We start from the raw sequence: 23,389 nt of genomic DNA on the forward strand, positions 1-23,389 counted from the left end.
GTAAGCTTGGCCTTTTCCCGGTTCCCTGTTCTCAGCACGCAGGTGTCCAGACTTGCTCTAGCGTCCAAGCCCGGCGGGCGAGAAGGAAAAGAAAGAGTGCTGTGTGCAAGGTTGGGATTTTGAGTTCAGACGGGACGCTGGGCCGTGCGGGCTGCGCCGTGTGTTGAATCGGGACCTGTTGGAACTCGCCGCCCCCTAGTGACACGCTCGGCACCGCCCGGGAGGTGCGGCCAGCCTCCCGCCCGCGCAGGTGCGCCTCCCTCCTCCCGGCTTCCTGGGCGCCACCTTTGCAGCGGTGGTGGCGGCGGCGGCGGTGGTGGAGGTGGCGGGTAAGTGGAGCGCGGGGGTCGGGAAGGCTCCCGAGGAGCGCCGAGCTGAGCTCCCGGGCTCTTCCTCGGACTTGGAGAGAGGGAGTTGCAAAGTTTGGAAAGTGAGGTGCGCGGGTGCATTGGAGGAGCGGTCTTGAGGACAGGCGCCGCCCACCGGGATCGCTCAGATGAATTTCCTGCTCTTGAGAAGGACCTTTGGGGAGGTCTAAGGAGGAAGAGGGTCTCGGGAGAGCAAAGGAGGAGGGGTCAGGAGTCCAGGAAGCCCAGAGCTAGGCTGCAAAGAGCTTGAGGGCCAAGCAGAAGTTGAAGAGAAAGAGTTTTTCTATGATTCACTTTCTGTGTGCTGGGTGGTAGTCCTGAGCTTTTACGACTCTGGTTGGGTCTGTGACCTCACCAAGCTCCCCAGATGATCTGATACTTTGGGAATCCGTTCCTGGTAGGCTGTGACCTTAAGGGGGGAAGAGTGTGTCTGCAGGAGATGTCTTCTAGACTTGAGGCCTTGTTCTGTGCGATGGGTCTCCTGTGATTGAGGGTGTTGGAGAGTGTGTGTTTGTTTCTGGAATCATCAGTATGTGAAAAAAAAACAATAGGGCAGAGACAGGGAGGTTATGGGAATGCTGGTGGCTCGTTGGCTATGGTTACTGTGATAAGGCTATAGATTACGAGGTCTCTGATGCAGAGGTGGAAACTAAGTAACTACAGAGCAAGAGACAAAAACACAGACAAGAAGACGTGCTGGCTGCAAGCAGTTGGAGCGAGATTATAATTTCCCACAGCCCATTTTCGGACTCAACCGACTGCAATCATTTGAGGTTCCTGGCAGGGCACCTCCCATCTTTCCCTTTCTCATCCCAACAGGCCCAAGAGCCCAAGGATATCTGACTGATGGTGAATCAGTGTTGACAAGCAACAGGGAAAGGACGCGGATAACGAGAGGCGCGTAGTAGTGAGAGCAGGCTGTAGCTCTTTCTCCAAAGCAGAGTGAGGGTGACTTCGAGGAGGGGTTAGGGATCTGTCTGTCCTCTCTCCAGGCTGCCACTGCTAGTTAGTTCCAAGCGCTGGAGCTGTGTCCCTACAGCATCAGACTGCTAACTCCACCTCTTTGCTTTTTGGAGCTAGGACTTAGGAATGTAGGGTTCTGTTAAGTGTGCTCCGTGCACCCTGCAGAGCCTGCCTGAGGGGATGGGTGGATCACCTTTTTAAGCCTGGCAGGTGGAGACGGCAGCTGCTCAGAAATGACTGTGGGACAGTCAGCTCAGTTGAACAGTTGCTGAAAGGGATTGCCTAGATGCAGAGACAAGCCACACCCCTCCCTGGTGCTGACTCAGTGATGTCTCTGTGATTATGCTCTTGGATTTATTTCATAAATGACAAAATTCTTGGGGTGGAATAATAATTACACACACACACACACACACACACACACACACACATATATATATATATATATATACACACACACATTTTATCCCTTCAGTAGCATCCCTTATAGTTTATGCTCTTGGATTTATTTCATAAATGACAAAATTCTTGGAGTGGAATAATAATTGCACACATGCACACACACACATACACATATACACATACACACACACACATACACACACACACACATACACACACACACACACACACACACATTTTATCCCTTCAGTAGCATCCCTTATAGTTTATGGTGATGCTTGTTGATTGAGAATATTCCTTTTAAAATATATTTTATATTACTGGGTGCTTCTGTGTGTGTTGCAAAGTGTTTGGAGGGGAGAGGACAACTCTTTAACCCTGAATTAACCCAGGTCGCCAGACTTGTACCACCAGGCTGTCGCTGGCGGAGACATCTCACAGCCCTTATTATTATTTTCTCAAGCTGACTCCAACCCTGTATCCCTCCCCCCCCATTCACTCCCATTCATTATACTAAAACCATAACAAGTTTACACGATGTAGCATATTGTTCTGCATTGGCCCACAGAAAACTGTGGTGAACCTGCGGTCTCCGTGAGGCCTCGGTCTTCACAAGCGTAAATCCCATTGTTGGATGCCTTTCAAAGAGGGCCACTTAGTTTAATTTGACTGTTTGCAAAGTGACACGTTATCCTTGTCTAGCTAGTTAGGTGTGTTTGTTTGGCCCTTTGCTGCTTGTAAGATGTTAGTGTCCGTAAATTATATCTGTTAAATGTCACGTCATTGTTAGGTGTGAAATGTAACTTTGTTCACATAAGCTCGAGTTTGTGCAAGTTGTGTCTTAGAGCTTCGTTGGTGAATTTATTATTTTCGGATCAGAGGGTATGCTCCTTTAAAACAGTTTTCAGCTGAAAGCAAGGCTTAAGGATACCGTGGATAAAGTTTTATACAAATATCACTTAAGTGACACTAAAAATCAAAAACCAACGTTTTTCTGAGAAAAATGTATTAGGGCCTTCAGAGGGACTGCCCTTCTTCATGAGATGGCTCTCTCTCTCTCTCTCTCTCTCTCTCTCTCTCTCTCCCCCTCCCTCCCTCCTTCCCTCTCTCTCTCTCTCTCTCTCCTCTTCTCTCTCTCTCTTGAAGTATTCCCAAGCCCCACAGTAGGGTACAGTTAGTAGGACGTGGGTACTGCCAGCCATTGTCAGGCTGTTTGCTGTGGTCACCCGAGACAGGAGCAGAGGCACTGGAGCCTCGAGGGACAGGAGTGTGTGTGGAGTAGAGGGACAAGTTGGGAAGGCGTGGCGTTGAGGGATCAGGAAAGCTAACACACATAGAGGGAGACAAAATGGGGATCGGGGAGAAAAATCATTTTTCAGTGCCTGTGGTTTTGTAGAAGGTGAATGAAGGTGTAAACGTGTGTGTGTGTGTGTGTGTGTGTGTGTGTGTGTGTGTGTGTGTGTACTGCACTCTACCCTGCGTGGAGGACAGAAGTAAAAGTCAGCCATCCTCCCCTTATTTTCCACCTTATTTTCTCACTGAACCTGAGGCTCAGAAGTTGTGCTAGGCTTTCTGACCAGTGAGCTCTGATGATCTAATTCCCCAGCAAAGTGGGAAGAGCCCATGCACCTGTTGTTCTCCTTCGGCACTGGCAATCCCAAGCTGGCCCTCACGCTTGCTTGAGGCACATACTTTACCCTCATCACGGAGGAGCAATCTTCCTACCACCAGGTGGAAAGATGCGAACAGAAGGGCTGTTCACTGCACAGGTCAATGCTGGGGAGATTTTTAATTACATGATCATGGATCATTTGAGGAAAATTCTCCTCTGGGGACATCTAATTATTGTGCGATTTTTTTTTTACGTTGTTTTATTGTGTCATTGGCTTTCGAGGAGGGGTAAAATATCCCCTGGGGCAGATGACATTTATAATTGCGCAGTCTACCTGATAATTTTGAGACTGCTCATACCTGGTCAGAGTGAAGTAGAACTGGATGATTAGCTCCTCTGAGTACGGGCAGAATGTCAGGTGCAGTCTCCTGGCCTGGCCTGGGTCTGTTTTACAAGGTTTATACAGCCATGTTACCGTAATGATGATATCAAAAGGATATGTGTGCTCTTCACACTGTCCGTTCGTTAGAAATATTCAGCGTTGTGTTCCAAGAGGTCCGTTCCTCCCTCCTCCCCCTCCCTCCCCCCCCTCCCCGAGAAGAGGAAATGAGACATCATTCTTAGATATCAGGATGTTCCCAGATGACAAACCTGAGGGTGGTGTGGAATACACACGGATGAGTGCTTCACATCCCTGCGGGTGTTGCAATGGATTTATGAATCGTTAGTTAACCTGGACATTAGCAGATCTCTGTTACTTATAATTTTGGCTACAGCGCTTAATTCTACCGACTTTCAGGTTTTTCTGTGGTTGTGAAATATTTCAGGTGACCACTCCATCACCCGCCCCTGCCCCGAAACACACACACATACACACACACACACACACACACACACACACACACACACACAGACACACACACACACACTCTGCTCTGAAATTCCCTGTGATCATTTCTCACTGTGAGCACTTGAAAACATTGTGAATGGTCTCCCCCAGAGTATCACTGGGAAGCACATGATCTCTTCTCTTCTTGTCATGGTTTCCTTGCATGTTTTAGCTGGCATTACCATCAGGTTCCTCTTGTGACGGTGCAAGCATTGCTCACTAGGGAGGGAGAGGGAATGTCCAGAGCACCCAAATGTGTCATCCTCCACCCGCCCCCCCCCCCCAGCGGCTGTGACAGACTCAGTCAGTGTGGGCCTTTTGCATGGACTGTCATTTACGTGCACACAACAAGAAATGACGGTTTTAATTTTGACCAGCACAATGGTCTGCGCAGTCACTGCAGACAGTCTCATCTGACTCATTTAGCAGCTGTTCCTTCATGTTTGGAAAGAACTGTGTTTTCCTCAGATAAATATAATATCTGACCTGTTTGCCAGAGAGATGTGCAGCACAGCTAAGTTTGTCTGTACCCTGTGGTTCGTTCTCAGTTGCACCCTTCTTCCCTTTCCACTTTCTTCTTCTATTGCTCATGAAGAAGAAGAAGAAGAAGAAGAAGAAGAAGAAGAAGAAGAAGAAGAAGAAGAAGAAGCCGCCTCTTGTCTTTCCTCGGGTCCTTTGGTCCCTTCTTGTTCTGTTTTCTTTTCAATACTTTTTCTATTTCTTTCATATCTTTTTATTTCTATTCTCCCTTTTATTTTCCCCCCTCTGAGCACCTATTTATCTAGGCATTTCCTCTTTCATGCCTGCCTGTCATCTCTATCAGAAAAGTTTTACTTTAATACCCTATACATTTCCAAAAATCTACAACATTGTGCAGAGTTTGAATACAAAGCACATTTTACAAAGGGAACTCTATATAGTACATATTACAGTACGTATAATGATTATTTAAAAAATTAACAGCCTCACTTTGAAAGTTAAATAAAACATTAAACAATGTATCCCCAGCATTTTACATCTTTAAAATGCCTGCTTTCTTTCACTAGAAGCTATGCACAATGACCTTCGGAGTGAGTCAGGGATGTTCTTCTTTTGCCATGGCCAGTCAATTCTCTCTGTGCTTACATTGTCCCTAACTTATGAGGTGAGCATCACCACAGTATGGACGTTGGTTTTTCCATAGCCCTAAAACACCATGCATCATAGTACTCAGTTGTGGAAGCAAGGCAACGAAAGCAAATGATCGTGTAGGAGCAGCATGCATGCTGACCGCCTGGTGGGCAGTGAGTTGGTTTACTCTGCAGTTGGTAGATGGTGATCTAGAATTATATGAAGGAAAAAGTACTTTGTGCATCAGTGTTTATGTGAAAGATTCCAGGCAGTTCAAAGGTCATGTGCTTAGGAACTATTAGCTGTTGATAGCTGCTGGGGAAGGAGAATCATTCGTTCTTTTAAGCTGTGGCCCTTGTAGGTTTCCCATGCTCCGGCGTATGGCCTTGCACCTATGCACGTGTAGATGAGCACTAACTGGATTTAGTAGATTGCCAAAAAGAAAAAGAAACAGAAAAGAAAAGGAGAGGTCAAGAGGGGCCATGTTGGAGAAGACGGGGAGGTGGTAGAGGTGGGAAATGGGGAGGGAGGTGGATCAGGTCAGGTCTCATTAAATACATTTATGAAATTCTCAAGAATAAAAAAGAGTTAGTGTATCTATATTTTTAAAAGTCTGACAAAGTGTAGACAAAGATACAAGGGCAGTCTATTTGTATGGATTGTTCATCCTTCTTTTTTTAAAAAAAAATCATAGTAGTGAAACTGTAATGAAGAAAATTCAAAGTTTTAATATGTATGTGCAGTTTCTATGTCAAGCAAAAAGAAGGAAGAAACATCAGTCCATCCATCGGAAGTGTCATCAGAAGGGCACTGGTAGAAAGCGCTATTCTTGCAGCAGAGGGCCAGTCACCTTGATTTTAATCAAAAGTCATGACTCAGTTCTGCTGTTAATAGTGGGTATCCCAGCGTCTTGACGTAATGTACCTGGTGAAGTAGAGTCACTCTCATTGAGCATGTTAAATCTTGTGTGTCAAGGAGCTGCCATTTGAAATGCAAGAGGAGAAATGAAGGAAGCCTTTCCAAGGTCGAGTGGTACAAAATGAGTCTCTAAGCTATAGGACCAGAGCCTTTGAGCATCCTAACAAGTGTGACCCACATGCATGACCTTGCTATGAAATCAGGACTTTGAGCAGAGACAGAGAGAGAAAGAGAGAGAGAGAGAGAGAGAGAGAGAGAGAGAGAGAGAGAGAGAGAGAGAGAGAGAGAGAGAGGAGACTTTAAATATTTACATTAAAATGCATGCATATAGGCAAGTTGTTCTAAACAGACACTAAGGAGCCAGAACTCGAGACCTATGTGGCCTTGCTATCCCCTCTATCACTGTCAGTCTAACTTGTGCTGTAAGAACAGATCGCAGAGAAACAGAAATATTAAGAGCATTTTCGAGCGTGAGAGGTTTAGATCTGTGACAGAAGTCTCTGGACACCGGCTTGGTTTCAGCGTTACATCAAGGCCTCCCAGGGCAGCTCTGCCCTCGGAGTCCACAGGCCAAGACATCCAAACCCAGCAGCAGTTTTGCAAACTTAAAGACAGCACTTTATTAACTCACACTTAAGTGTGCAGGTGGACTATAAACAAATGAAAGAAACCAATAAGCTGATTGAGAAAACAAGTCTGACAGAGAGGAGGCTAGTTATCTGATTTTCATTGAGAGTTTCTACAAATAAAAATAAGATGAAAACCGGTTTATTTCCATTATGGTACAGCTGCCTCAGTGAACCTGCTTAAAAAGGAGGCCTGAGGTCCGTGACTAGCAAGGAGCGGTGACCTCCGGGTGATATCCCATTACATGCATGATTATTCTCGCATGTTAAAGTCTTTCCGTGGGAGATGTAATATCAACATTTACACTTTTCTTGACTCTTTAGTTTCACAAATTTGTCTTCACTGGTATCATTCCCAGCTTCTTTTAGGAGCCTGAGGTTGGTCTAGAGCAATAGCTCAGCAGGTAAGAGCACCGGCTGCTCTTCCAGAGGACCAGAGTTCAGTTTGTAGCATCCACATTGGTGGCTCACAAGTGTCTGTAACTCCAATTCCAGGAGATCCAACGCCTTTTTCTGGACTCAGCAGGCAACACACACACATGCTACACAGACGGACATATATGCAAAACACCCAGACATATAACATAATGAAATCAAAATAAAATTAAAAAAAAAAAGAGCCTGCAGCTGTTTTTGTCTGACCTTGCACATTTTGACATGTAATTTATAGACTTTCACCTTTTCATAGATGAGATTCATTGCTTTTGTTAAAATTGTTTGAAACGCCGTTTTGAGAGTTCTTGTTAGACCATTTATTTGCCTTGCCTCCCTATATCATTCGTCTGTAAATGCCAACACGTCCCTAAAATGACATTTTCTTAAGTAGATTTAAAAAGTGGGACAGCAGTGCTCATGACACATGTCGAACATTTTAACACCGAAGACCACTTCTGGCCTGTGGTCTTTTGTCTAAACATGTTGTAAATTTTATTAAGGTTCTGACATGTGGGGAATTGTAGAAGGGTGTTGTAAAGTGAGGAAGAGAACCAAGGCAAAACCAAGATGGGAGGCACCAGGCTCACTCCTTATTTCTCCTGTGTAGTTGCACAGTGAATAGAATTGAAAGTTGTTACCTAAGAGAACAGTCCTTACCTTAGACAGCGCTGCCAGCTCACCAGCAAGTTAGCACACACCCCTCAGAAGCTGTCCCAGCGAGCCAATGCGTGTGACGACACTTCACAGAGCAAGTACTACATACTAAATAAAGCGAAACTGAGCACGGCGTGAGGATGGGCCCCCTTTAAATCAAGTAGTCTGGAAGAGCTCTCTCAGGAGATGGTAACGGGCACCAAGAAATCAGTGTGAACACAAACAAGCCGTTCTAGGCACGTGGCACAGCTGGCACAACAGCGAGTAACTGGGATGCTAAGTAGAAAGACTGTATCTCTGTTGCATGTCCAGGGAGCCCTCCGCAAGCCAATGGACACGTGGGTGGGGACGCTGAGCAGAGCAGGCAGCGGCTAAGGTTGGCCCATGGCCCATGGCCCGTGGCCTGTGGATGTGACATTGGGTGAGGTTGTTTTTGGTGAGCAAAGAGAGGGAAGCAGGGAAGCAGAGCTCCTTCATCCCAACGCTGGCAACGAGGAAAGAGGCGCCTCTGATGATGAGCTTTGAGGGAGTTCTTAAACTTTCCCAGATCCTAGCATTAGGATATGAGTCAGAGGCTTTCAGAGACCTTTGACACTCTTACTTATCGCTGTTTAAAAACCTTTCCCCCACATCTGCAGTGTCTTCAAGGAAAAGACATTCCTCTGTGCCATCCTGTTACTGCTTTGGCCTGTCACAGAGAGAGCTGGAAGATCACTTTATTTAATAATTTCTCATTGCTATTCCTTTAAGATACAAAATAGTCTCAATCTCTCTCTCTGTCTCTGTCTCTCTGTCTCTCTGTCTCTCTGTGTGTGTCTCTCTCTGTCTCTCTGTCTCTCTCTGTCTCTCTCTGTCTCTCTCTCTCTCTCTCTCTCTCTCTCTCTCTCTCTCTCTCTCTCTCCCTATCTCGCTATCTCCCTTTCCAACAGGTTGAGTGTGTTGTGATTATGTTTACTACCCAGGGCTTCTTCTCATCCCCTCCTTTCACTCTGAACAAACTCCTTCAGACGTAGTCCCTCAGTGGCTGTGCCATTAGCGACAATGACATTCCTTTCTCTAGCAACCATCAATGTCATATGCTCCTCAGGAAGGAATGGAGACTTAGTGGGCAGCTTGTCTATCAGTAGTGGAAGATTGGAGGGCCCAGTTCTGGACAGATGTCCATAGCTGCTATGTGTTCATGGTTGACACAGCAATGTCCTATCTGGCTTTTCATGTTACTCTACCCTATCCTCTGGCTCTTCAGTTCTTTCTTCAGTGGTGTTCACTGAGCCTAGTATGTGAGTGGTGGGTGTGGGGGTGCGGTGGATGCTGATAGAGATGGGTTGTAGAATGTGGAACATTCATCAGTCTCTTATTCTTAGCATGTCGACCAGGTTTGAGTCTCTGCACCAACCATCCTCTGCAGAAAGGGAAAGGGCTTCTTCAGACTGAGAACTGTGCTGGTCTGTGAGGGTAAACATAAATATTTAGAAGGCAGCTTAACAGCAAAGCAGTTGGTTGCCTCTAAGTGGTGCCACTATTGTACCAGTGGGCATACTTTGCCCAGTGGGTAAGTATTGTAGCATTTGTATTCTTTTTTTGTAATTGATAAATAAAATCATTCATATGACATCTAAATTGCTGTCCCATCCTGTGCATCCTCCCATTCCTCCCTCCCTCCCGCTTTCACCCCATTCCCTTTCCCTATGACAGTGACTGAGGGGGACCTCCTCCCCTGAATATGATGCTAGGGTATCAAATCTCTTCTTGGTAGTCTGCTATCCCTTCCTCGGAGTGCCATTGGGCCTCCCCATCAAGGGGACATGGCCAAATATGGGGCACCAGAGTTCATGTAAAAGTCAGTCCCCACTCTCCACTTAACTGTGGAGACTGTCCTGTCCCTTGCCTAGATCTAGGTAGGGATTTGATGGTGAGTGCACATATTGTCCTTGGTTGGTGTCATGGTTTGAGCAGAACCCTTGGGCTGAGATCTTCCCATCAAGATATTCTTCTTATAGGTCTCTAGGGCCCTCTGGATCCTTCTATTTCCCCATTCTCCCATACATCTCTCACCTAGAGTCCCAATAGGATGTCCTCCCCTCTGTCCCACTTTCCTGGTAAGTGAAGAATTTCATGGGACATGCCCCTTGCACTAGTGTCCTTTATAAATGAGTATATACCATTTGAGTCTCTCTGCTTCTGGGTTAGCTCACTTATTATGATCATTTATAATTCAATCCATTTGTCCACAAATTTTGGAAATTCCTTGTTTTTAATAGCTGAGTAGTAGTCCATAGTGTAAACATACCACAGCTTCTTTAGCATTTGTATTCTTTAACTAGGCAAGATCCCGGATTAGTTTTCTGCCTCCCCCTCCCCTCCACCAGCTCACCCACTACTAGGCATGAGATCTTTGGCACCATGAACGCCAGCCAGTAGTGGCTCTCCAGATCTGTTCCTTCTCGGTTTTCTGTGACCTATAACCAAAGAGTGTGGTGTCAAAATAGAATCTGAACTCCAATATAGTTTCCTCCAGTTTCATCTCAATGATACACCAAACTACAGGACTGTAATTAATTTTAATTCTCAGTCTTTCCAGTAACATAAGTTTATATAGAAACAAAACACATACAAGAAATAAGAAAAATGAGTCTTGCTCACATCTCATTGGAATCACTACTTGTATTGAAAACACAGTTTAAGGTCATTATGATTAACTTGAGGGTACAAAAGCTGTTTGCAGAATGAGTTTGATGTGATTAGGAAATGGAAACACATGGTCTAAGTGATGTCTCTTTTATTCTGAGAAGGCTCCATTGAAGCTAATACTTGGCCTTTGAGTCCACTCTATGCGTTCAACGGGGCTGCTTTCAGGTGCACAGTGTGTTCTCACCGTTCTTTTGGAAGCCTGGTGTTTTGTACTACCACAACACCGCCCTTTAATACAAAAGGCTCTGTGTTGAATCTTAAGAAGTTCTGCATCAATAGTTTGATTTTTAAATTAAGCTGCAGTATGTCCTAATGCATCATACTGGAGTTACTAAGGTAGTACATTGTTGTTGTTATTATTATTATTATTATTATTATTATTATTATTATTATTATTATTATTAATCATTACCCAAGTATTTAACAGTTACTAGTGAGCATTCTGCATTGTGCTTAGACAGGCACGATTGATGCCCTCATTGTAGAAGACAGTTGGCTATTGATCTGGGTAGGCGGTGCTGTGACAACTCTGTGCAGGGACTTCCAATGACGTGCATCCTATTCTGTTCTGTTCCTTCTTCCCCTCCCTCCCTCCCTCACCCTCCCTCCTTTTCTCCCTCCCTCCCTTCCTACCTTTCCTTCCTTCACCCCAGTAGTCTCACCTTCTGGATGCTTTGTACTGTTTACATCACTGTGTAATGATCATTAAACAGATTTATATGTAGGATTCTGGATCACAGACTGCCAACAGTTAAGTGCATGGAATGACTAGGTGGCTAAAGTTAAAAATAACTTCTGAGGCACTTCTTTGAAGATTTAGTATGCCTCCATTGCAAAATAGTATATATTCATTAATAAATGTCTTTAATTAATAAATATGAAAAGAGGTTTCAAAAATTAAAATCTTCTCCAGAAATACCATTTATAGAAAAACACCTCTGTGAGCTGGGTGCGCTGCTACAAGTCTGTAATATTAGAACACAGAAGATAGAAATAGGAGGGCCCAGCGTTCAAGACCAGCCTCTGTGTAATAGCAGTTTTTAGATTACTGGGCTAGCCTGGGCTACTTGATGTTGGTTTGTAACTGAGGGCTAAACAGAGCACACCTCCTTCTGCCTTATAGACATCAGCAAGCGCCTCTCGAGGGTGTCTTCCAGCCTGTGGCAAGTTCCCAGGACAAAGGTGCTTCTGGAAAGAAATGCTAAGTCCCACAGGCCAGATAGCTTTATCTCTCTCTCTCTCCCCAGGAGCCTTTCCTCACTGTTGATTCTGGGATCTCAGCACCTACAGGAGAGGTAAACAGTCCCTCTGAGTTTGTAAAACAAACTCCTGATTCTTGGAGAATGAAAGGCACCTAGGAACTTAGAGGCCTCAGGTATGGAAGGGATGGGGCTCATCCTTGGACTGTCCAGTGAACACACCTATGGTGCCCTTCTTCCATACCTCCCCCACAAACTATGGTCCTTACATATTTCCCCACAGTGTGAGACACTCTCCGCCCCCGTCTCCAAATGAAGAAACTATATCCCCTGGCTTCTCCCTTCACACCCTGCCACACTCTCTCTGCCATTAAATAAACCTTGTTGCCCTAAGGATCGCCTTCTTGCTCCCTGCCCACTACCTTACGTGATCCCTTTCACACGAGAGCCTTTCTCAAACTGCGAACCAAATAAATAAATAAATAAATAATAAAAATCCACTTTCATTTGTGGAATTATTCATTTTGATTTTACAAAACTTTCCTCTAATTATATGTGTGCTTTTATTTAATACTTTTTAAGCCCACTTGTTATCTAGGATTACTACCATAGCTAGTAGAATTTCTAAGTGTTACTAAAAGGCATACACAAAGCTTCTGACCTTCTGGCTTTGTTGTTGCATTCAGAGGCTAGGATGTTTAGTTGGCATCCACAAACCAGCAACCAAACCAGAAGTGAAGCTTGCACATCCTTCTTCCTTGAGAGGTGTTGACTTGCTAGGGACAGCCATGCCTCAGGGCCTGGGAACTCCTCTTTCCCTCCTTTCCTGTCTCTTACCTGGGTGCCTCTTCCATTGGCTATTTCCAAATCGCATCTTCCTTGGGAGGTGTTGACTTGCTAGGGGCAGACTAGGGCCTGGAAGCTCCCCTTCGGCTCTATTTTCCTGTATCTTGCCCCACGTTTCTCTTTCATTTGGATCTTCCTAAGTTGCACCCTGTGTGCTAATCCAGTGCGAAAAATTTCAAATTGATTTAAAGCACTTATGAAAAATATAGAAGTCCCAGAACATAGTAAGCAATCTTGAAGGAGAAAGAAAAAAAAAAGGTGAGGACTTCTATTATTTGACGTTAAGCTACAACATCCAAAAACTCTAAAACTGACATATGAACCAATGAAAACATCCGAGAAAGAGAAAGGAACACTCAGAAATAGAAGGCCTTTTATGTAGTATGAGGTTTTCAGTGGACAGATAAACATTCCAAGCTTTGGAGGGTATGATAAGAAACAGGTCTTTTCAATAAATAGTCTTGGAACAAATGGACATGCATATGAAAAACAAATGCACTCTTACAGTGTACACAGAGGGTAATTCAAGAGGAAACGTGGATCTAAAATATAGAAGTAAGGCTGCCATCTGCTTAGAGAGAGTGTTCCTCCCAGACATAAAATGCATTCTGTGAATTACTTCAGAATTCCTTGACTTTTGTTCCACTTTCCTTGCCCTTGATGCCTTTCAACTCATGAGGATGCCAGAGTGGCTCATGTTATGGATGGAATTTTTATTCGATGAGCAATTAATATTTCATTCTCTAAATTATACTGAAATGTATAAAATAGGTCTTACAAAAATCCAGTATTCATAAAATTCAGGGGAACGGTAATCCACAAAATGATCACTCGGTTTCTTCTGGCTGTAAATATTCTGTGCATCTGTAAAATGTTGAAGGAAGTATTGCCCCCTGGGTGAAATGTTTAAAATCTAGAAGCAGATGGCCTGGAAGCTTATCTGAGGTCACGGGGTTTCCAGACTGCTGGTCATGATTACAGGTGTGCTGTGGCCTGAGCCTTCAGGACACAGAAGGGAACAGCTGGAGGAAATATAAGCTAGCCTTGGAGCACAACTGCACAGCTCACCAGACAACAGGGGGAATCCACCTCCAGCCAGGAAGATGGGCTTGGGGGGGACTCTAACTGGTCGCTACCCAGCACAAATCACCTAGGTGCTTTGAATCAGTGGTACCTGCCAGGTATTGAAAAATAGAAAAAGAAAGAGCTTAGTGAGGAAAAAGGGTGGAAACTTATACTTTTATGTTTATCTTATATTATTTTTTTATGTTCATAGCAGTTTTATTTGTTTTTTAATTACATTTTTTATTAATTTATTCATATTACATCTCGATTGTTAGCCCTTCCCCTGTTTCCTCCCATTCTTCCCTCCCTCCCACTTCCCCCCTTCTCCCCTCCCCTATGTCTGTGATTGAGGGAGACCTCCTTCCCCTTTATATGCTCTTAGAATATCGAGTCTCTTCTTGGTAACTTGCTATCCTTCCTCTGAGTGCCACCAGCCAGGCCTCCCCATCCAGGGGACGACGTGGTCAGAAAAGGGAACTCACCAGAGTTCGTGTGAGAGTCAGATCTCACTCTCCACTCAATGAAGGATACGTACCATGAAAAACTTTACTTACCAAGAAAGTGGGTCAGAGGAGAGGACATCCTATTGAGACTTTAGGCGAGAATAGCATGGAAGAATGGGGAAATAGTAGGACCCACAGGGTCCTGGAAACCTACAAGAAGAACTTTATGACAGGCAGATCTGGGTCCTAGGATCCTCCTCAAACTAAGGCACAAGCCAAGGAGAATATAAGCAGTAAACTTCGAACCCCTACCCAGACCTAGCCGACGAACATGATATATTATTTTATATAAGTTTATTTTCTATGTAAAAATATTCACTGTACAAGATAATGAGTCTTATTATGGCGTTGTGTGTGTGTGTGTGTGGGTGTGGGTGTGTGGGTGTGTGTGTGCGCACATGTCTATATTTCTTCACAGAAGGTCCACTGTTTGTTGTTGTTGTTGCTGTTGTGATTGACAAGGTCTCTCATCTGAAACTCCCCAGGAGAATGGTTTCCAGGGAGCCCCAGTGACCTGCCAGTCTTTGTCTCCCGGGTGCTGAGACCATAAGCACAGGCCATCCATTGTGCACAACATGTTTTAGCGTAGGTTTCAGGACTGAACTCTAGCTGACATTTTGCCTCTTTGGTACCTGAAATAATTCATTAGGTTATTGCCTGGCAACTTTAAGCACTATTGCATGGCAAGAAAAAAAGATGAGAAGCTGCATCTCATTTAATCTTTACAGACACTTTCTGAGGTTAGAACTGTTAAATTTACCTGTCTTCCTGGTGAGCATTTTGAGTCTTTGAGCCTTTGCATCACAGAACTGAGGTCTCAGCAGAAGTCAGACCTGAGCCACGTTCCCACTAGGCCATCTGTATTTTCACATTGGGTCCTTAAAACAATTCTGATTCTTTATTTCACATAATTGATCATTTTCTGTATTAAGAATTCTCATTTTTCAACTAGTGTACGTTAAACAGTGAGCCACACAACTTGTGCAGTCCTGTATTTGTGTAACTTTCGGATGTTAGTTCACACTTCAGAATTTACTTTAGCTGACTTTGACACAGTTTTATTGTTCTTTTGGGGGGCAAATGAGGACTTAAGTGTGTCACGTAAATATGCTATTACTGAATTAACCCCCACTCCCAGCTCACCATTGTTAATGTTTATTATTTTGTCACGTTAGCACCGTGCTTTGTTATGTTTTGAGTGTTTTCCTGGCATCACTATTTGTATATATTTATCCATCCAAATGTTTGTTTCAATTACTAAGTACAGACCAACATTGGAACACTTCAGTATAGCACAACAGACGATGGCACCAGGAAGGCCATGTTCCATTCACTGTAGCTGCTAGAGGACAGAAAGGTTGGTGGACAGAAACTCAGGAATAGTTTGGGAATCCGTAAAAGCTTGGTTTACCCTGCCTTACAGAAGCTTCTCAGCCTCATGAAGTCCCATTTATTAGTTGTTGACATTAAGGCCTGGGCTGTTGGTGTACTGTTCAGGAAGTTGTCTCCTGTGCCAATATGTCCCAGGCTCTTCCCCACTTTTTCCTCTAACTGAATTAATGTCTCTGGTTTTAAGTTGAGGTCTTTAATCCGCTTGGACTTGAGTTTTGTGCATGGTGACAAATAAGGGTCTAATTGCATTTTTCTACATGTAGACATCCAGTTAGACCAGCACCATTTGTTGAAGATGCTATCATTTTTCCATTGAATAGATTTGGCTTCTTTGTCAAAAATCAAGTGAGCAAGACAGTATATACTCACTTATATCAAAACACTTAGTCCAAAGTATACGTACCATGAAAAACTTTACTTACTGAGAAAGTGAGTCAGAGGAGAGGACATCCTATTGAGACTTTAGGCGAGAGTTACCATGGAAGAATGGGGAAATAGTAGGACCCACAGGGTCCTGGAAACATACAGGAAGAACTTTATGACAAGCAGTGGGTTCTGGGGTCCTCCTCAAACTAAGGCACCAGCCAAGGAGAATATAGGCAGTAAACTTCAAACCCCTACCAAGACCTAGCCAATGAACAGGATATTCTCCACCATTGAGTGGAGAGTGAGATCTGACTCTCACATGAACTCTGCTAGCTCCTTTTCTGACCATGTCCCCTGGATGAGGAGGCCTGGCGGCACTCAGAGGAAGGATAGCAAGTTACCAAGAAGAGACTCGATAATCTTAGAGCATATATAGGGGGAGGAGGTCTCCCTCAATCACAGACATAGGGAAGGGGAGAAGGGGGGAAGTGGGAGGGAGGGAAGAATGGGAAGAAACAGGGGAAGGGCTAACAATCAAGATGTAATATGAATAAATTAATTAAAAAATTGTAAAAAAAAAAAAAGCTTGGCTTACCACATTTTCCTTCTAAACTTAGTGTGGAAAAATCCTGTGTGATAGCTTATGTGATTAAGCCTTTTACACAGCTGCCTTATTGTTTTTCTTATGAATGACTTTGTGAGAATTCCTCAGTATGGACTTCTAAATAATGCTTATATTTTAATGTTGCCAGTATTTACCCTGCCAACCCAATATCTGAAGTTACTATATTAGATCAATGGCAAATGTATTGGATAACAACAAATATAAGTAAACCCTGAGATTATACTGATGTGAAAGTGATATTGCTGCTTCCATCTTCTAACTTAAAAAGTTAAGGAAATTAAAAAATAATTAGATACTGAGTGACTAGAATTTGCTTTGAGGTTAATAAGGTGAATCTGAGGTGTTCTAGTTTGACCTTTCCATGACCTCAAAAAGGTAAGGAGTTCTACTCACTGGACTGTTTGCACCCAGGCCCTGTGGCAAAGTGGGGTTTTCCTACAGGGGTCCCTTATGCTGACTAACACGTGCTTTTGAGCCATTTCACTATAAGTGTAATTATGAAACCACTTTAAAATGATAATGACATTGGATATCAGAAGTAGATATTACTTATATTATAATAAGTTTATAATTTTATTATAGCATCTTAAATGTTTTATCATTCTAAATTTCTAGTAATCCAATTTGAAGAGAAACACAATCCTTATACCTAACAAATTAAAGTTAGAAGGGACCTAAGATTTTTTAATTTATTTTTTAAAATATACTTTATTGAATAAAAGAATATTGGTCTTGACCTAACAGAAAGATTGTTCCATATGAGTTTCATTCAAACAATTTTATGCAGAATTATATAATATCAGGAACAATATTTTGTCTATTAATATAAACATTCTCTAACTACAATAAGAAAATATTATTTAGTATTATACTTAGAATATGCTCAAACTTATAGCGTTTTCAAAAATACTTAAAATAACCATTGGCATTAACATGTCCTAGGTGTAAATACTGATAGATTTATGTGTGTTAATACCTTTATATGTTAATTACAAGTAAACTTTAACATAAATGATTCTAAATAAAGCTAAGTTTTCTTGGGGCAGATTGGTTTATGTTTAGAACTTATTCAATGACATAAATGTATGATTTCATGCAACATTTTGGTCCATACAGATACTGCAATGCTTTAAAACAAGCTTGCTAGAGTTGAGTTAAGATGAAGTTTGTAGATTAGTTTTAAATCTACTTATGTACAAGAGACATGTTAGTGTTTCCGAGATTAAAGAGCACACATGTTCATGGCCTTTTCATTTTAGGGGCACATCAAACCTGAATTCACCTTCATGAGAGCTGCACAACACAGAGCAGGTGGAACGCTCTGTGGCTCTTTCTGCGTTGACTCACATCTTCCTTGGTTAGCTCTACAGTGTTGACCTAGATACTCCCTTCTGACTCTGAGTTCACACTTCACTGTGTTCTTCCTAAAGTTACATTTGCATGGAAACTTTAAACCATTTTCATTTTCTAGTTGATAGATCTTCAAATGTCTGACAGCATCTCAGGCTGTAAGATGGAAATGCAGACACAGCTGCCCGTTTATTCCCGTTCTGTCACGTGTCTCTATAGGAATTCTCACTAGCATGTGCCTTAGACATCTGTGCTTTACCTTACCCCGTCCGCCCTATCACTACTACTTACCACCTCCAGACTATGCACATTTTTTATTCATCTGTCATGGCAGTCTTTACCAAAATGCTCCATGCACCACAGGAAAAGATAAAGGCTTTGAAACTTTGAAACATAAAGTCTAAAGTCAACATTCACGTTTTTCTGCACATTCCTCATGAAAATTCATACAATATGTTCTGATCACGGTTATCCCTCTGCCATCATACTGGATTTTCCTACCTCCCATCCATTAAACTCCAAGCCTTTCTTGCTCTTACATGAGGAAAACAGAGAGAGAGAGACAGACAGACAGACAGACACACACACACACACAGAAAGACAGAGACACAGAGACAGACAGAGACAGAGAGAGATGAAGATACTGTAAAAGAAACACATACACACTAATACACAGAAATATTAAAACACAGAATTAGAAATTTTAATATACAGACAAGACATCAATACAATAAAAACAATGTCCAAAACAAAGCAATATAAGACAAAAGTCTACAAGGACACCACTGAGTTCATTCCATGCTGGCTTCTTCTGCTGGACATGGGGACAACCCTTAAGTATGGCTTATACACCCAGTAGGACTCCATTGGAGAAAGTTAAGTTTTCCCTTTCCAAGCTGTTGCCAGGAGACAGGATCGTGCTTAAGGATGGATGATGATGGCCATTTCTCCCTCTAAGCACTGGGACCCTCTCTGTCTTGAACATGTGTAAGCCTCATGTGTGCTGCCATAGTCTCTGAGTTCATGAGTTTGTCAGTCCTGTTGTGTCTGGAAGATATGGTTTCTTGGTGTCTTCTATCTCTTCTAGCTCTTAAAATTGTTCTGTCCCCTCTTCTGCAAAGTTTCCTGAGCCCAGAGGAAGGGGCTTGATGGAGGCATCCCTTCCAGGACTGGGTGTTCCCTCACTCTCTGTACATAGCTGTGGAATTTGGTATTGCTATCCATCTACTGCAGGAGGAAGCATCTCTGACAATGGCAGAGTTGCTTTCCCAAAGAAATCTGTGAGATAGCGCTCTCTGGCTTGTTTTATAGTCTTTGTAGTAACAGAATTTACATTTAAAATATCTATGTGCTTGCTATCAATGACACGTCAAATTTGATACCTAGAGTATTTATACTTTATGACGCATGGACTTTAAGGGTGTTTTCCTAGGATGAATCACTTTATTTTCAGTGAATCCCACTAGTCAGCTCAGTTTTTATGTCGCGCTGAGACTTTCATTTTTCTTAACTCATTATTTCCACATAAAAAGAACACATGCTTCCTAGCTATATTAGTTATTATTAATAAAGTACTCTTGAGTTTTGTGTTCGGAGCCACACCTAGTTAAATTAGTACTCTAATAAACTTTAAGGGGAAGTTCAGGAAAATTCTTTAAGGCTGTAATCCTAAGTCTGTGAGTAAATATAGACCCTCTTTAGTTTCAATATGCATTTGTGAAGTGATATTGGTTTGTATTCTCTCTTAAAATCTGTTTCTAGCATTTGTTTTCACAAGTCTTCCTTGTACACAGATAAACCGATCTGGAAGGACACTGTTCCCAAAGAGAAATATCGAGTATGTTGCTGTCCTAAGTCTTGTGTGTAATATCCAAACTCCTTACAAGTGGCTTGTGCACTCTCCTACAACTGCCTCCAACGTGGCATTTCACACTGACTGTTAAATGAACCTCCTATTATCTCCCTTTCTGGAATAGTTCAAAGTGCAGTTTTGTCCCCTTCTGACGAGCCTTTCACGTGACATCATCGGTTTTCTTTGTGGTCTTTTTCCTGTTAACCTCTATGGCTTCCCACTGCACACACAGTTTAGCAATTAGTTTTTGCACAGTTGCGAAATTTTCACATGCAGAATAAAAAACCAGGGATGAATGATGTTTTTTTAGGAACTTTATGAATTTAACTTCCAAGGTGGTTAACAGGCATCCAGACATCCATCTTCACATATTAGAGAGATTCAAAAAGTAAAGTTCTAAGAGTTAAATAAAATTGACCCTCAAATCTGAACTTTTTTTTTTTTTAATGAACAAGTAGTTAGTTACTGACCACTTTTTACAATTAGACGATAGCTGGGATTTCTCGTTCGGCCACCAGACACAGAGGCGTTATCAGGTGAAGAATGCAGCTCACCAGACACAGGAAACTGTAGCTGAGGCAGTGATTTATCGTGTCCCATGAAAACAAGCTCTGTCTCCTTGTCACGTGTTATGTTCCAAAAAGAGTGTTAATGAGTATTGGAAAAGTATGACTTAGTAAGGTGTCTTGTTCCCTTGTTGTTGTGGTGGTGGTGGTGGTGGTGGTGGTGTCATGAAATATCTGAAGTAGAGTAATGTGTAAAGAAATGTGTTTCCATCACATTCCTGCAGGGCAAAGAGCTTGGTTTCCCATTAGGGCCTCAAGCCTTATCAGCTCTTAGAGAAAGGTGAAAGGGTAAAAGGAGTCTGTGTGTGGAAGGAGCAGCTGTGCTCAGAGGACGTTGACCTCCTTGAGAGCCACCCATTCTTATGCTAAAGAATTCAATTGCAAGGGCTCTAACTTTGCCTCCACCCCACCCTCTTGTCCTCAGCCCAGTCTCTACTGAGAGTCTGCTCTTTTGTTTGTTTTCTTGTTTGTTTTGGTTTGGTTTGCTGACAGGGTTTCTGTGTAGCTCTGGCTGTCCTGGAATTCACTCTGTAGACCAGGCTGGCCCTGAGCTCACAGCCATTCATCTGCCTCTACCTCCAGGGATTAAAGGTGTACACCACCACCACAGCCCTGGTAAAGAAAGTCTACACTTCTTAGAGTTCCTAGGACCTAATCACTGTTGCCAGGTCCCTCTCTTGATGGTCCTAACTTGAAAGTCCTAACACCTTTTATTACTGTTCTATTAGAGACCAAATTTTCAACAGTTGAAGCTTTGAGGTGGAAAACGCTCAAACTACAGAGCGTGTACGAGGATAACAAAGTGGTAACTTTTCAAATTCACCGCACTGGCGTTTTGTACCATGTAGTTCCTTACTGTGAGTGTCCACTCTGGGCCCCTGCAGCTTCCGTGGAAGGATCCTTGATCTCTCTTCCCACTAGATGCCAATAGCATCCCTTCCTGCAAGCGGCTGCATTTGAAAACCCTTCTAGATATTGTTCTCTGGTGCAAGTCCCCATTAAGCAGTGAACTGGAAGGAAATGTGATCAGGAAAACACCAGATACCGATAGTGTTGTGACTCTGCTTCCTTGTCTGCCTACCTGTGATGTCATTGCCCACCTCCCACTGGGCGTGGCCCTACCTAAGATTATAAAAGGACACACCCACCTGATCCCTCTCTCTCTTACCTCCGAGGCCACCCATCTCTGTCTCTCTCTGGGGTACCCCCCCCCTTTCCTTCTCTCCCCATGCTCATTTAATAAACGTTTCCATATAATATCTGTTGCCTGGCATTTTATTTTTTAAATTTCATTAAATATAGTAATTGAGAAATTTCTTAACATTTGCTATATGTTACTGGACCATAGCAATAGATCAAGCCAACTCTAATTAAGTTGTAAAAGGAGCACATTTTATATCTCCATGTTAGAACCCTCATTCTGACAGATGGTTCCTTAGCTATACCCGAGCGGAAGCAATACCTTCACAGTGGTAGAGCTTAGATGCTACGCCACAAAGCAAGGATCCAGGCACAGCTCTGGTGTTCCAGGCTTGGTTTAAGCCATTACTCAAGCAAAAGGGATTCCGGGAAGCAGGAAAGAGCATGTCCTGTTTTCATCCCTCACCCCTGCCCCAAACTGAAGGCTCAGGGTTGTTCCTAGGACTTTGACACAAGCTACTGATCTGGGTCTCCGGCACCTGCTTCTGTGAGACAGTCTCACTGTGCTGCCTAATTTGACTTTAGATGCAGCATCCTCCCGCCAAGAGCCCCGCCCTCTCTCCCTCCCACCCTCTCTCCCTCTCTCCTTCTCCCTTCCTGTCTCCATCTCCCCCTCTTTCTCTCCCTCTCTCCCTCTCTCTTTCCCTCCCTGCCCCCCAACACCCCCCACCCTCCACCCCCACCCCCTCCACCAACACACACGCACACACACACAGTGAAAGCCTCAGCATATGATGGTCCTTCTGATCCTTGCTCATAGGCAGACTCTATTGTCTGTCCCCCTTACAACTTGTCTGTGAGTCTTGACCGAGCCTTGTGAGGAACAGCAATGGTCTCGGGGCTTGCCCCCTCACAGATTGAATCTGAATGGGTGTGGGAGGTAGACTGAACAAATCAGTTAAGGTTAGAATGTTAAAGTAGGTCAGAAGCACTGACAATGCAGCTTTGGTCAAATCGGCTTTGTGGTTCTTGTAACCCAGGCTGCAGCTGTGTTGTGAGGCCTACAGTGGGCCTCAGGACTTCAGACCCACCCACCAAGCCCACCCTCGTCTGACTGAGATGAAGCCCCATGTCTCTTTCAGTGAGGCAGGGAAGGAGGGGTCAGCCATGAAGCCTCCAACCAGAGCCAGAGCAGGACTGGAAGACTCCAGATCTCCACATCTGGCTCAGGCTTTTCTGCTCTGCTCTGTCTCTTACTCCCAAAAGAAACCTGTTTGCCTGCATACCAGAAATTTACCCCCCAGTCCTGAATACCCTTATTTCTGGCTTGTTCTTTTGCCTGAGTTTTTTGGCCTTAACTGGAATGAAAGTATCTTCCGCTGCAGCATCAGATTTTTTTTTTCTTGTAGCCCTAGCTTCACCCGAAGCCTGCCTCCTGCTCAGGGCTGCCCATAACTCATTTATTATGTGCCGATCTCTACTTGCTTTTATCCTTAAACCACCAAATATGGCATGATTAACTAATAGTTTTGAATACTTACTAATTTGGCCCTTTGTAATATGTAGCTTATGACTTTGTTTAGAGTAATGACTAATATAGTATTGTATGTATGTCTTTCTATCCACTGGGGCTAAATAGTAAATTCCAGAAAGAAATGTCTTTTCTGCTTCTTATATCTCATCCAGCATATTAGCATATTTGTATTCATGGGTAGCCAGGCCTTAATCCTAGTCCAGTGCGATTTGAATGTCAAGCCAGAAGTGGCGAGTAGGAGTCCATGCACGCACACCCTGCCCTCAGGTGGAAGGTTGAGTAG

The 23,389-nt window shown here is 43.4% G+C and overlaps 1 protein-coding gene across 2 annotated transcripts in view; it reads left to right on the forward strand.

The window, feature by feature from the left end:
* The first annotated feature begins 266 nt into the window (after window positions 1–266).
* The window catches only part of FAM83B (family with sequence similarity 83 member B), a 71,370-nt gene continuing 48,247 nt past the window's right edge, over window positions 267–23,389 (forward strand). Inside the window, exon 1 of one of the 2 annotated variants that reach the window (XM_084753614.1) lies at window positions 267–329. The gene's annotated coding sequence lies outside the window, so the exon portion shown is untranslated. Of the gene's footprint in view, window positions 330–11,704; window positions 12,044–23,389 lie in introns of those variants that run through there. The other variant, XM_084753615.1, reaches the window with a different exon arrangement.

Source organism: Acomys minous (assembly GCF_964271855.1).
Source record: "Acomys minous genome assembly, chromosome: 13".
NCBI classification, from domain to species: Eukaryota; Metazoa; Chordata; class Mammalia; order Rodentia; family Muridae; genus Acomys; species Acomys minous.